Raw genomic sequence first — 11324 nt, 5'->3', positions numbered from 1 at the left:
GACGGCGATCGGCGCGGCAGCAGCGGCGGCGGTGGCGGCGGCGGCGGCGGTGGCGGCGGCGGCGGAAGCGGATGACATCGTAACCTAATTTGATACCATGTGAGACAAATATTTTGGTGGACTGCTTGACACCTCAAGGGGGTGCGGCTATCTCATTATATATAAGTACCAAAGGATACAATATACAAGATGTATATACAAGTCTACGTATACACAAGTCTACGTACATATACAGTCTAACACAAATGTGGGTTCTATGTAATGAAAAACAAACGGTTAAGTTCTTATTGAGAAGAAGTTTTTGATAATAAAAAATTTCAGTGATAAAAATTTATTACAATGGATGGAGTATATGAAAGTGCCCTGAGATTAAAAAATTCAATGCTAAAAATTTATTACAATGGAGGGAGTATATGAAAGGCCCCTGAGTTTTAGGTTCGCCCCGGGCCCCAAAATCTCAGGACCGGCCCTGGTTGGTGGCTGCTACGCACAACGTGAAGGGAGGCCTCTGCTGCTATTGGGGAGGGCAACCGTCTAGAGTAGAGTAGTTCATGATCCATCCACATGGAGCTTCCAATCTTTAGTCCAGTCCAGAATTACTCAAGGGGAAATCAAGACCATGCACGGGCAGAACCAACATGAGGGGCAACTAGGCATGCAAAAATGGTTAGATTACCAGTTTCTCTTCTTCTCAATTACTTAGTCTTACAAGTACGTAGAGCCCAAGTAGGAGTACAAGATTTGATCTCTATAAACTACTTCCTCCGTCTGAAAATATTTGTCATCAGAATGGATAAAAGGAGATGTATGCAGAACTAAAATACATCTAGATACATACCCTTTTATTCATTTTGATGACAAGTATTTTCAGATGGAAGGAGTACAAAAAATATATTAACCGTGAGACATGGTTTTGCATTGGTTATCCGTTCCACTAGTTGACATCCGAATTGCTTTCAGAATTTGCTTTATGGAAACTTCTGATTGAAATTGGATTTATTCATATCTTGCGCCAATTTTCTTTGCTTGATTAGGATGGACATATGGTTCATCAAAATAGGCTATTGTCCCACTAAAAAAACTAGGCCACTGTGTCTCTCCATCATCTTCTTATAAGTTTACACACTGAAGGCCCGCTCCCCCCTATGTCAGAATTCTGGCTCCGTCCCTGCCTAGAAATATGATGGTTATACTTTGGGCCCTGTCCATACACCTAAATTAAATAAACAGGGGTCAATAAAGAAGAGAAGAAAACCGACCCACCATGAACTTCCTATTTTGCCAGCTGCAAATCCACACAAAAGAAGACAAGAAAACTGCGGAAGAAGCAAGGCCTCACCTCCGGTTAAAGCAAGCTCATCTATAATAACTAAATAGATGATCCCCACTAACCTATTTCTCTACACATGCAAGCTATACACATCAGCAAGCTTCTGATTGGTCCACATCACCCCACATGCACATGCAACCACGTCACTTCTCCCATATGCGTGAACCGAACCATTTGTATCTGTCCCCACGTCTAATTTCTAATCGTCCATTCCTTTGCCCTCCCACCTTCTGTAACTGAAGAGTCAATCTAATCGTCCTTCTTTATGATAAAAAACTGAAGAGTCCATCTAATATGCACACAAACAGGTCATGTGTATCCAGTACTCGAACCCAACTGGAGAGTGACCCAGTGAGGCGTAGCGACGCTGCCGAAGTGCCAAGCGACCCCCGGTGATCCAAGCACGACATACAGTGTGACCCCGGTGAGCCACCCACGATCCCGGCGACGTCGCCCGACCTCGCTACCCGGCGTCCCCATCGGTGCCGCCACATGTGACCTCGGTGAGCCACCCGGCGACCCCCCCTGCGTGTGATGCCGCTCCGGCGACCCTCTCTCACCGTGTGTCCGTTTGTCCATCGACCACTTTAGCTGATGTATAGGGGGAGACCAATTCCGTGGGCACTCTGTAACCACTGCAGGTCAACCTAGCCTCGCACCCCGTTGCAGGTAAATCGAGCCTCCGCGGACCCATTCCCCGCGCCCCGGCGTCGACAAGAGCTCCCGATGAGCCGCACGCGCCACTGTCAGTGTCTTTCCTCCACAACACCTGCACCAAAGGTGGAGGCTCTCCTTCCTCTATTTCTCTCCAGATCTGAGTGATTTTGTTGAGTTAGCCTGGGTTGCAAGCTCTGATTCGTGTGTGGCAGGCAATTTTTTGAGAAGAAAGCTCTATTCCGTGGGCACTCTGTAATCTCCTATTCCGTCTCCAGCCACTTCCTCCGGGGCAGAAAGTCCAGTCTCCAGCAATGCTGGCAAGCATTTTTCACGGCGGATTCGTGATCATGTTTCCAATCCGGTTGGTTTTAATCCGAAGCACTAGATGGTGAAAAAATTCTCTTCATTTGTTTTCTTTAGTGTTCTTGAAGAAATAAACAAATGAAGCTTACCATTTATGACGTGCAACTACAAACCTGTATCTTTCTCTATATACTCTCTCACTTACATACACATATATGTTAGTTTAGTAAAAAAAATTGGTATTTCTAATGCTGCCCATTGTTTTTTTGCAGAATCAGAGCATATGTGATATTTCTGCACCGTCCGTATTTCTATTTACTTTCAGGTATGTTGTTGCCTAGCAGTTAGAATTCATAAGTTAGACAAAGTATATTTGTTTCATTAATTTTCATACTGCCGCTTTTGATGGTGTACATGATGTAGGCAGCAGTATCTAGCACTTCCCCTCCCACTTCTTTGGAGTAGTTCCACGTTTTATTTCCAACAGGTGGTCGTACCCTGTTCACATGGAATTGTTAAGTCTCAGAAACTCATCATGTTCTTACAGGTTTCTTCTCAGATTCTTTATGTACATAGAGCAAGTACTATGACTCAACACACTGTCTTCTAGGACTAATTCTGCACCCGTTGTGTTTGAGAGAAGATGTTTATTCTTCTTCTTTCACATTTAGCAGAAACAATTGCTAACACACGTGCTAGAATTTGGTGTGTATCCATCATGAATTCAATCTGCTTATTCATGTTCGCCACTACATCCATGTCTATTAAATCATGGATGCTTATGTCACTCATATTGATCCCTAATATTTTAATGCAGAGATGAAGACTTGGATTTGCTTTTGCTTTGGGCTCATCATTTGTGCGGATATTTTGTATCTCGAGATTTATTGCACGTAATGGTGTTGATTAATCTCAGTTTATGAAAACGCAAATTGTATCTGGTAAGAATTTTGGTACAGTTTGTGTTCCGAGAATTTCAGTACAGTTTGTGCTTTTCAGAAATTAAGCTGGCAGAAATGGTTAATATCAGATTAAGGAAATGCAAATTCTATCACTCTAAGGAGACTTAGTTAATTAGATTTTCATTCAGCTACTAGGAGTTCCTTTGCGGCCGCTATTTACTACCCAGTCTTGGGAAAGCTGAAGAATAATGTGGAGAGAAGTCTTTTGTCAGCTGATTTGACCCTAGGTACAGTTGATCTCTTTCTTTCTCAACGCCATTTTATTTTTACTTCATGCTTCACATTTATTCTAGACATCAGTTAGTTGACTGAATAATGCGGTGAGTGATCTTTTATTGAATGATTGAGGTAAATGAATATTATGGCGATGGAAGCATTTGTCAGGTTGTTTCAGCTTACGTAGAGATTGTTCTGTGATTAAGGCTTGAAGCTGCTCATTTCTGACAGGTTTGCATGAGCTCAAAGAAAAAGATACAGTGAAACCTTTCATCAGCTGACTTGACCTTTCTTATATTAATATCACAAAGTCTCGCACATATGGGATGTTCTCTTATAAATGTGGCATCGCTTCTGTATTGAAGAACATTACTAGATGGGGCCAAAAGAGTTGCTCTGTTGATCGATATGCTATTGCCACAACATTTGTTTCATCGTTTATCACAATTTTTGCCTTCTTCCTCCCTCTCTATTTATATCAGAATTTGGTGTGACATTCAGATGTATTTGAATGTGATTTGGGTAGACATTGACATGAACATACATTAGTAGTTCAAGTAGTTCTAGAATAGGAGACACCAGGATGGCAAGTAGAATACCAACCAAACCACCCCCTTATGATTCCGAGTGCCACATATCATCCCAAGTTTTGCTCTATGTACCTTCCATCGTACAATAACTATCAACTTGATCAAAAAGGGTTGAGGAATGCAAATCTTGAAAGAAAGGCTACGACATACTCTCTTTGTCATGATGCTATACTGTTCATACATAATATTTGCACTACTAGGCCCGCTGCAACGCGCAGGGCATCATCTAGTATGTGTTGATGGTCATTGGGCAGCCGGCGGCGTCCACCAGTTGAGGCAGCCAGGGGTCAATAAAGGAATGTTTAACCAAATCGGATGACAGAGGAGTAAATTTTGGCGAGACAACCTGGGAGGCTTTTTTTTACCAGCAATATTTCTCCCTGGCTCATTTCATCCTCATCTACACCCCACGTGCTTCATCATTACACACGATTAATTAGGTTCAGTTTATACAACAAATATACTGGAAATCATGAAAAAGAAAACAAATACTACATAGGAAGAATCAAGCACCACGAATATCTCGGCAGTGACTATAAGACCAAAAGAATCAAGCTCCTCGACGCTCCATCCAACCTCTGCATGGCAGTAAAGCAAAACTAAGATCGATGTCATGATAAAGCTTTCCAAAAAAATCAGTGTTCTTAACTAATGCATCTAAAAATCATTATTTGACTACAAAAATAGGTGCAAGATTATACGAACAATTCAGCATCAAACCCGTTGGGCATTTGAACTAACATGTCTATCCCACAAAACTAAAATGCGCTGGACCTTGGCTCCGGCAGAACCTATTTCATGACAGAACAATCATGAAATCCTACCAGGTGACTGCAGGAGATTGTAATTAACCAAAAGGATTAATAGATGATATTATATTGTATCCAACTAACCGAATAACCAAGCAGACTAAAGGGATGAAGAGGCATACACGGCATCAGGTGCATCGACGGGAGCAGCTAGCGATGCTTGTGTGGAGAGTTGTTGTCGCTGCTACCAGTACAACAGCTGTGCTGTTGGAGGAATTGGTGGTGCACTGTACACATCGTCCTGCAGCTCGAACCTTCTCAAGACAGGTCAGAGGCATCTAAGAAATAAGGGAAAAGTAGGAAAAAATAAGATGGTGATTTGGTTAATTGACAAGAACTGTAGTTTGCAGGGAAGGGAGACGAGTTTACAAATCGGTGCTCACCCTCACCGTCAGCCATCAGGTAGCAAGAATTTGTGCACGTGCAGGGGATCCTCTTATTCCCATTTCATCTGCTCCCTGTGCCACATCCACCGCATCCACGAGCTACAGATCTTTGGGGGAGCAGACCACTACTGCATCTATGCTGAAAGTACTACAACAGGCAAAACGGCATCCTGAACCAAATTTTATTAAGAAAAGTAACCTTCAGCAAAAGTAGGTATTTAGTCTATGCAAAAATGATACTACGATACAATACATGATAATGCCTAGTCGAACTGATGCATCTCTTAGCCACTAATCGTAATAGAACAGTACCAAAAGGACCTACTATTCAATTCCAGTCTTTAGAGAACAAAATCACATTGGTCATATTTTCTTAAATTTCATAAAATGATAAAACAGTACTAAAGAGCCAATGTTCAGAATCTGAGCGCTCACCATTTAAAAGAGAATCCTAAGCAAAAAATGAGAGTGCAGGGAGGTCACCATCTAAGTGAAATAGGTAAAATCAACCTTCACAATGATGAAAAAGAAAATCTGTTTGGAAAGGGTGTTTTCGTGAGCTTCCCACCACTCTGCTCAATGAACTCAGCTAAAACATTGTTAACTGATCATTATTGCTAACTCAAAAGAGAAATGAAGTAAATATAGTGTATTCAGCAAAGCCAAATTATAAGGGTGCAGTACAAAACAAAACAAAATGTATGTGTTAGTCTATCTCAGTGATGGCTAAACAACTAATATACTCTGAAGGACAATTTTTGTCGCCTCTTCCAATGAAGAAACACTCTCCTGACACTCTTCTGGCTGGCCGGACTCAGTATCTCAGTGGTTCTTACCATCATTCTTCCTTTCTTTCTTCTCTACCTGTAGTGTTACTTCACCATGCTATAGCTGCACCTGGGCGCAGATGAGCATAGAGCTACAGAATGGAAAATAGATTTCTGTAATGTGTGACGAGCTATCACTAAAATGGCAATCAAGTTAACAATTATACACAGACCACACCAATAACATCCTATGTTTTTAAGGCGGTAAGGCGAGGCGAGGCGCTGGGGGGGCGCCTCACCGCCTAAGCGCTAAAGCATAAGGCGAGGCGACGCCTTAGACACATGCATCTATAATATGTGGCAGCCAATTAGGAGATTTAACAACTAGCATTAACTTAATAAATTGTACATACATATATAATAGATGGCAACCAATTAGGAGATTTAACAACTAACATTAACATATAAACTGTTACCAAAGCATAGGCCTCAAATCATCTTGTGTATATGACAGAACGGCGCCTTTGAAGTTCAGCTACATCCTCCTCATCAATATATCGCTCCATAGCTTTAAACTGTCTAGTGTTTAAGGAATTGTGCATCTCTATCCTAATCTCCACGGATGCCTCGGGACACTTATCCGCATCACTGGAACCCCCAGAAAAGTGCTGCTTTAGCCTTCTCCTAGGCTCATAATGTACACTGGAGTAAATCTTTCCTCTCTAAATCTGGCCAGAACCCATACTTCCAGGCTGGATCATCTGATATAGCTCTTCTACTAGGATCATTGGATAGATCCATCAGAGCAGGTACACCTGGCTACTGTCAAAGAAAAAGAGAGAAGAGCCAAATCATTAGAGCAGCCAGATCAAGCATGGGGAAGGAGAGAAGCAGTGGTGGGGCTGCTGCCTTGTGGGTGGAGAAGCAGATCTGGGAAGAAACAGATGCAGATGAGAAGGAGCAGGCAAGCACATCTAGCTACACTGCTGTGCATAAGAGAGGCAGCACCTAACAGTTAGTAGAGGAGCTGTGCATAACAGAGCAGGCAAGCATGGCAAGCTACACTGCTGGATGGAAGAAAGAGGAGAGGGGGGGAAGGGGGGAAAAGAGAGGGCGGGATTCATACCTTGATATGGTACTGATCTGCTGGAAGAGGGTTGCGCCAGAGGAGGATGGGGAGGAGCTGCAGCCGGAGAGGAGGGGGAGGAACTGTGGCCGGAGGGAGGAGCTGCAGCCGGAGAGGAGGGGGAGGAACTGTGGCCGGAGGGAGGAGGCTGGCGGCTGCCGCAGATCTGAGGAGGAAGCCTCCGTCAATGGTCCAGAGAAGAGACAGGAGAGACCTCTCGCGTGGATTCTCTCTCTCTTTCCCCTTCTCATAACTGGTCGCACCTGAACCAATGTTTCCCGCGCTTGTGTTCCCGCCCAGGTCAGTTTTCCCGCCTGCAATCTCTATTTCCCTGCCTGACAAGCTAAGGCGTCTGATTTGGTCTGAGGCGTGCAAGGCGGCGCTAAGGCGGACGCTTCAGACGCCTTACAGCCTAAGGCAGACGCCTTACGCAACTGTCTAAGGCAAGGCCGACGCCTTGAGCCTGGAGGGCGCCCTGACGCCTAGGCGTCGCCTAAGCGACGCCTTACGGACGCCTTAAAAACATAGATAACATCAAACAAAAAGGTAGGCCTGAGCATATAGTTCAAAATGAGTATTGATATTTAGATACAAATGGTTGAAAGAAACAGCATATGCATGGAGAAGGTTACTTAAATTTATGTCAGCAAAAAATTCAAGCTCTTCTGCTGTGGACACTTCAGTGCGTTCAATGCTTGCTTTATTGCAAAAAAATGCTTTCTTTCTTACAGCAATCTGTGTTGAAGTAAAACACTTGCTAAAGTAGCAGCTTAGTCTTGTCATAAAGATAAGGTACAACTTTAAAATGAGTCAGATTGTGTACTTTCAACAGCAAGAATGACCATCTTCATTAACTGTCATATTCAACACACCCTTAAGTTGACTAAAAGAGACTATTGGTCTAATTTGCAGAAAGGAAAATAACGGAGATAAGTCAAATGCCTCATCTATCATTTAGGAGAGGGTTAGTATATGAAGAACTAGATCGTGGATGGCGCGCTTTGCGCGCCCGTCAATTTTGGCAATAGAATGGTCGGAATTTCTAAAACTAGTCACAAAATATGTTAAATTTGTGGCAAACATATATCACTAATCAAATAGTTGGTTGGAGCTTGGTTTTGATTTGTATGATTTGATGCTCGGCTTATTCATTATTTTCCCTTGACAAGACTTCACCTAAGTTGGACCTCCTTCCGCATGACACCAAGTTATTGAAGCAATATTCACATATTGAACCATGAGAGAAAGTGTGTGTATAGCACATACAAAAGTGTTTCAGATACATAAACTAAGTTATGCAGTATCATTTAATGCATAATTGAAAATTCTCCATAAGCATATGGAAAATGAACTAAAATAGCATCCCTTAAGAAGTGTTAGAAATATGATTTTGGCCTACTTTTACGAAGGCATAGAGCTGAAGGCACATATCAAAACAATCTTCACATAAGAACTATTCTGCAATATCTGAGAACAAACTCTTTGATACACGAATTTTAAGCACGCGCACACTCTAAATGGTAATTAATTGGTCCAGGAGCAACCCTGCTGATAAGAAATTTTGTTTGTTGTAGTGGTTGGATTGGTCACAGATTTCTTGTCTTACAAACCAATGGTATGGTTAGGTCCAAACTGATATAAATTATCTGAGAACAAATTAGGAATCATTATTTGCTCAATATATCTATCAAAACACACTTCATAATTCATATATGTGACATATATTCTCCAGAAGTTCATCTTACAACAAGTATGATACATTTAGTAATTGTAATCACCAAATAATAAAAATAGGCAGCACCTCGCAATGGTCAACATGGCATTTCTCCAAGATTCAAAGATCCCGAAAAGACCATGGTACCTTCAATTAAGGTCAATGTCTCAAAAAGTCAAGGACATGCTCAAATCATTACAGACCATAATTTTGTGCAGATTGAACACATTCATAATTTTGTAAAGATTGAACACATTGAGGGAGTTACCAACCTCACATAATCAAGTGCTCCACAACATTGACTTAATCTACAGATGCAGATCTGTAGCAGATAATATGATCAAACATCTTCCTTTCTTGTATACACTGCTGCACAAAATAAAAAATTCAAGGAATTTAAATACATGAATAATAAATAATATATAACCATGAACAAGTCTGGAAACAGTAATCTGACCCAAAGAAAATATGTTTGATACCTTTGTAGCAAGTGCCACCACAAGTTAGTTTCAAGATGCTTGTTACATTAACTTCCTTGTGCACATCTTCTGGAATTGGTATGCCTGTAAATGGAAGGGAAATGCGTTAGGAAGCAACTATGATAAGCATAGAGTATTGGACCATCTTGGCTATAAACAGACATGGTTCTGCAGAAGTTCATCTAGAAGATCAATTTAAGTAAAATGGTTGAAGCTAGTAGCATCCAGTCATAACATTATTTTTCTAAAACTGTAATGAACCTGGCAATGACCAACTTTCAATTGTCGGAATTATAAAGAAATTGTATAAAAAATACAATCAACTAAAGCGAGGGAATTATCAAGAAATTAGTAGAAAAATTACGAACAGCTAAAGCATCAGCCGGAAACAGCATATACAAATAAGTACCACACCAAGTTACATGAAATTACTCAATTGTTCATACGTATCTTATCAGATAGATGTTGGATATACAACTACTATAATTTCCAAAAATGATAAATGATCCAAACTATTTGATAGGACAGCAGAAGCAATGAGCACCAGTCAATTGAACATACAACAATGGAGATATTAACCAAATACTATGTGTGAAACCTTTGTATCAATTGAAGCTTCAAGGATGTCTCATTTGCTATGTCGCATGCCAGATGCAGGAAAAGGGCCAGAAGGACCCCTTGGTTTAGAGGAACAGGTTCAGTCCACACAAGCCTTGCAAATCAACCTGGCCAAATGGGCATTTAGAGTATCAGGTATCCACAGTTATACATACATATGCTAATTAAAATGGCGGGTGACTTGATAAAAGTGTTTCTCCATGTAACGGAGGCATGGGTGAAAGAGATGGACTAACTATGAGATGCCAATTTGTGCTAAAAAAATTGTACTCCCTCCGTTTTGAACTAAAACCACTACACTTATTTTGGAATGGAGGGAGTATGTGTGTAGACTGCAGACATCTCTTGATTTGCTCAAGCGGCAAGAAAAAAACAGGGAATAAGCCAACAACTGCACTTCAAATTCTAAATGTGCCTCCTGATGTGAGTAGTATTAAGTACCTCGGGAGATTAGTCGTTGATCCATTAGTGGGCTGCAAAGCACCAGTATTTGGTGAGACTAATATCGAGCCGCTCACGACCCAAGGCGTGGCCGACGTTGCTGCCGCAACGTCTCCACCGCGAGGAAGACCAAGCCGATCTCACCGTCGATGAGGAAACCCGGATGACACTGGATCCGGGGTTGGCAGCCTGCTCACGTGCAGCGAGGGCACGGTGGAGAGGGGGCGCCGGCGAACTGGGAGGTTGAGACGCGGACGGCGCATAAGGCGTACAGGAGATGGTCAGGGCCCGCGGGGGGGGGCGCCGCCGCCGGGATAGACGAAGCGGGTGACGAGATAGAGACGAGGGTCGATCCAGACACCGCGGGCGGTGCGGGGATCGCTCGGTCCACCGGACTGGGCTTCCTTAGCAGCCCAATTAAGCCCAAGCCCAATCAATCACAGGCCTTTAAAAAATTCACGAGAGTAGAAGCCACAGATGTTCTTGTTTCGCTTAGTTTTCGTTTTTTGTTTTTTCCTTCTTAAATAATTCGGGATTTCGAAAAAAGTTCCAAAATTCAAAAACGTTGCTGAATCCGAATAATTTCTAAAAATTTGAAAAATGTTCGTGATTTCAAACAAAGTTCGTGAATTTCATATTGATGAACAATTTTTATCAGATGAACAGATTTTGAATTTGATGAACACATTTTCAATTAAAAGAACATTTTTTTTGAAAAATCGGATGAACTTTTTTTTTTAAATGGATGACCATTTTCTTAATTTGGTAAACACTTTTTAAAATTATGTTGAACATTTTAGATTTTTTTTACTTGAAGAAACAATTCTGAATTCAACATTTTTTAACCCGGATGGATTTTGAAAAATGGACGAACATGTTTTTAGTTTGATATTATGGTGAAGAATTTTGAATACGATGAACAAATC

The 11324-nt window shown here is 41.7% G+C and overlaps 2 long non-coding RNA genes across 13 annotated transcripts; one reads left to right on the top strand and one right to left on the bottom strand.

The window, feature by feature from the left end:
- Positions 1 to 1612: 1612 nt before the first annotated feature.
- Positions 1613 to 2989, top strand: LOC123072388 (uncharacterized). The gene is made up of 4 exons (XR_006435097.1): positions 1613 to 2110; positions 2200 to 2348; positions 2563 to 2615; positions 2714 to 2989. It is a non-coding gene; the product is annotated as an uncharacterized lncRNA (long non-coding RNA).
- A 1131-nt stretch (positions 2990 to 4120) lies between these two features.
- On the bottom strand, positions 4121 to 10745 carry LOC123072387 (uncharacterized). 12 transcript variants are annotated; one of them, XR_006435095.1, is made up of 9 exons: positions 10399 to 10745; positions 9938 to 10064; positions 9340 to 9423; positions 9133 to 9229; positions 5251 to 9007; positions 4990 to 5145; positions 4764 to 4889; positions 4572 to 4636; positions 4121 to 4472 (listed from the first exon to the last, which is right to left on the bottom strand). It is a non-coding gene; the product is annotated as an uncharacterized lncRNA (long non-coding RNA). The 12 variants fall into 12 exon arrangements; XR_006435094.1 differs by having other exon boundaries at positions 4800 to 4889; XR_006435092.1 differs by having other exon boundaries at positions 4121 to 4636.
- Between the last annotated feature and the right edge of the window lie 579 nt (positions 10746 to 11324).

This window comes from Triticum aestivum, chromosome 3B, assembly GCF_018294505.1.
Source record: "Triticum aestivum cultivar Chinese Spring chromosome 3B, IWGSC CS RefSeq v2.1, whole genome shotgun sequence".
Taxonomy (NCBI): domain Eukaryota; kingdom Viridiplantae; phylum Streptophyta; class Magnoliopsida; order Poales; family Poaceae; genus Triticum; species Triticum aestivum.
This window is presented reverse-complemented; position numbering and strand designations above follow the sequence as displayed.